We start from the raw sequence: 4,342 nt of genomic DNA, 5'->3' as shown, positions 1-4,342 counted from the left end.
AAATGCCTTTTTCACGATTAATCACTAAAATCATTTTTTTAACTGGATCCACGAATCGTGTATTTACAATATCTATGATCTTGAATAATATCAATATAAAATTGAAAAGTACAATTCTGATCAAATTCTTTTTGTCTGTCTTTCAAAAAAGTGAATAAATCATCACAGTAGGCTCTGGAAATATGAAATTTTAGAAGGTTCATCGAAACTAAGTGATAAGCAACTTCTCTGAAGAAATTACACTTTAAAACGCTGTTTAATTTGGCGTATAGGACTTTATGCGATTATTGTTTAAAATTGTGAATAATGACCAAAATGTCTGATATATATTGAAACTTCCGAAGATACGATCAATTTCATCATTTCAATGAATGAGAGGTTTATTCCATGTTTGGACTAGGGCTGCCCCAGTGTGCGACCCTGGGGCTTTATTCGATTGCATGCTTTGGATGGCTGTTTGAATCTCTAGGTGACGGAGCTTCGGTATTGATGCGTGTATACGTCGGATCCTAGGCAATCATGCCGAGGTGGTGGTAGCCTGGCTGGCACTTGAAAAGTGTTGAAAGTGCTCGAACCAGCGTTTCAGCTGGTCAGTTGGTCGTCAATAACTGATCATTCGCGTCTTTCACAGGCATCGTTGCATTCATCTTCGCCCGCTTAAGCGTCGTGAGATATCGTAGAGGAGGCGAATGTCCGGTGTCAGAGAGTCTGCCCACGCTCGCTTGTCCGTGGAGTGTTTTACTTCCTTCTCAAAGCCGAGTATCTTGACGGCAAGACTTTGGCTCCTCTGGTTTTGATCGCTCATCGCGGCTTTGGCTTCTCTTCGCCTCTATCTTCCTCCAGGTCTCATCGGTGATCCATTGTTTCACTTGGTGCGCAATTCGCCCAGATTGTTCTCGCTGGTGGCGATGAAGCGATTCTTGATGACGGTCCATTGGTCTTCCACGCTGCCACCTTCCGGAATACCTGCAGCACGCGTTCCAGTTCTTCAACGAAGGACCGTTTCACCGGCATCCTCCAATAGGTGTGTTGAACCGTCGTCCAACTATCTCCTCCTCCTGACGAATCCGCGCAATGCGCAGGCGTATTTCGCCGATGAGGAGGTGATGATCAAAGCGATATCGCTAATACAGATGTGGTCGATTTGATTTTCTGTAAAGCCATCACGGAGACCCAGTGACCTTGTGAACCGGTTGATGAGGAAGAGCGATCCCCGATCACCATGTCGTTACAGTAATATCCGATTTTATCACCCCTGGTGAATTTTGGGGTGATAAATCAGTATGTGACAAAATTGAAAAAAATATTTTAATTTTTCAATTCATTCCACAAATATGAATCATTTTATGCCTTGGAAGGCCAAATATGTGAACGGTATTATTTCTTGTCGAAATTGCTTACAGAATATTTCCAGGTACTCAGAAGTCGTTCGTAATAAACTACAGGCGAAAGTTATTTCATGAAAATCAATGTTGTTTTTGGTATTATTTACGAAAATAAAAAAGAATGACAATTTTTTGGGGTGACAAAATCGGTCGAAAACGTGACAAAATCGGACGTGATAAAATCGGTCGAAAACGATAAAATCGGGGTAGACAAAATCAGTAGACAAAATCGGGAGTACAAAATCAGGTCAACACTGTACCACAAAATTCTGCGAACAGCTCTCCGTTTTCCTCATTTCTCCGAAAGCATGGAGTCCCCTAATGCGCTCATGGTTCGAGTTTCGGATGCGATCTTCGCATTAAAGAACAGATCTTGATATCACCCTTCGAATTTTATCTACGACGGCATTGAGTTGACTGTAGAAGTTCACTTTGTCTTGCAGATCAGCAGCATCGGTTGGCGCATAACATTGGATTATAGTAAGGTTTGGACCGGAAGTCCCAAATCATCTGTTCGTTCTCTGTGTAGCTACAGCTATCCTGACAATAACGGAGTATACAATTATTGCTTTGTAAATAACCCTTCTGATTTTTTTAATTACATTTCTGTAATTCTGTTTTTGCAGGATATTTTCAAGACATATCCAAAACTCAAACAAGCTATCGTTTTGGATTGAAGCCGTATTTATTTTTTCCAAGAATTTCTTCACTTCTGATTATAAGGGACAACACATTTCAGTTATTTTTGTTCATCTTGACGCGCGATCTGTGGAGGAAATTAGTTAGATTTTTCAACTCACCAATACCTTTTGATTAAACATCTCCAGAACTCGAACAAAGTTTCGATTTGGATTGTAAAGCCGCGTTCAATTTTTCCAAAAATTTCTTCACTTCCGATCATGAGGGATCCCAATCAGAGAACAGTGAGATTTTTCAAATCAACCAATTCCTTCTGGACTAAATATCTCCAGGATTCAACAAATTTTCGTTTTGGATTGTTAAGCCGCATTCCATTTTTTCCAGATATTTTTACTCCCGATAATAAGGGATCCCAATCTTTAATTAATTTTTGGTTGTATTAGCATGGTCAAAAGAAATCAGTGAGATTTTTCACAACTGATCAATTCCTACTGGACTAAACATCTCAGGACTCAAAACAAACTGTCGTTCTGGATTGCAAAGCCGCGTTCTATTGTTTTCCAAAAATTTCATCACTACGATCATTGTCCTTCAAGATGAAGCAAGTAGAAGCATGTGGAAACATTGAAGACGGTCTCTGTCTTACTCATCTTATGCCAAGTGAATAAGAACCAAATATTCAGCGCCTGCTTCAACAGTTCAGAATAGCTGTGTAGCCCATGATAGTATACATGCTGTGAGCAACTAATCTAGAGCATCCTTTCTTGCATATTTGTATTGTAAATCATATTTTTGAACAGTATAGCCTTGATGGGATGCTAATGGTTTAACCAGATGTAGATGACTACCAACGGTATAAACTCCAGAACAATGGAGTACCTAGAACATTTCGCACGGAAAACTGAATTGTAATAATACCCTTGGACTCTGCGAGCTGCCTGTATGGACATAACTTGGAGTTAACTTCGATTCCATATCAGCTGTAGTTTACCGGAAGACCGATCTCCTAAACTCCTGGATAATTTGGAGAACCTAGAACATCGGTAGTAATTTTTTTGTAGGATGTCTATTAGCATTTCAGAGATTGTAAACAAAATCAAGTCAATTGAAAAACGGGAAAAACTGACTTTTTTTTACACGGGTATGCTTATGTGTAAAAAATCAAAATTAGAAAATCCGTGAAAAAAAGTTTTATGATATCTCGACAAAATCATGCAAAATGGAACAACTTTCAAAATTTTGTGAGGATTTTTTACACGGCAGTAAAAAAATCTGTAAAAACGGAATCGGTGTACTGAAGAAACATGTATGCCAGGTTGGGTTGATAACTTGGATTTTGTAAATAACTTTGTTTTGAAGTACCAATTTTTTCAAAATTTTTTCAAGGGTCACTGAGCCTCAAACCTCAGTTAATTTCTGATTACTTGAAGCGATTTTTTTCATAATTTGTTGCGCAGTGAAATGACTTGATCTGACAATGCATCCGGTAATATGGCCAAAATACATACATAGAAATAAATTTTAAAACGTTTAGAAAAATCATGCTTTTGACAGTTATACTCATCCAAAGCTCACAATAAGTTGCGTTCGACTGTATTCTTGAGTAAGTATAACCAAATGTGAGTGATGTGTCTAATCTACCTATCAGTGCTGTTTCAGACTTTTCTTATTTGCGTTTTATCTTTCCAACGCACCAGAAATACACAACACCGCTAGGTGAATCAATGTTGTTTATAATGTACACACTTAACTCATTTCACCGTATTCAGTAAATTTTACGAAATCTCAACACAGAACTGTTCGGTAATTTATTTTACAAATTTTGTAATTTTTCCATTGCTCAACTGTAAAATCACGAAAATCAGTTAAATATTTACCGAACAGTTCTGTGTTGATTTCAAAATACCAATCCGATTATTTTAAGTGTATGATTGAAACAAAGCACTTGTAAAGTGGATCACACTTTATTTTCTGTCATTTAAACTATGCTTGAACTTTTGACCGTCTTTTGATTTTTTTCCACCAAAAGCTTGCATTTTATAACAGTGGAATTGATCAATGAACAATTTGGTGCCAGGTAACCTTCGGTGGTTGTAATGCCAATGAAAGGAAGATAATCTTTCTCGCTTAAGATTCGAATGCTTCCGAAAGCGAATCACCGTTTCGAATGTTGTGTTGAACCGCAGCCAGAAATGCCTATCGATTTCTTATAAAAATAACGAGATTTACAAAATATCATGTTTTATTAAAGTTTTCCTAGCCTTGTAAAACGTTAAACTCCAGTTGTTTCCGCGATCCAGTTACGGATCAAAGGAAAA

This window comes from Armigeres subalbatus, unplaced genomic scaffold (genome assembly GCF_024139115.2).
Source record: "Armigeres subalbatus isolate Guangzhou_Male unplaced genomic scaffold, GZ_Asu_2 Contig207, whole genome shotgun sequence".
Taxonomy (NCBI): Eukaryota; Metazoa; Arthropoda; class Insecta; order Diptera; family Culicidae; genus Armigeres; species Armigeres subalbatus.
The sequence above is the reverse complement of the archived record's forward strand: the minus strand, read 5'-3'. Positions refer to the sequence as shown.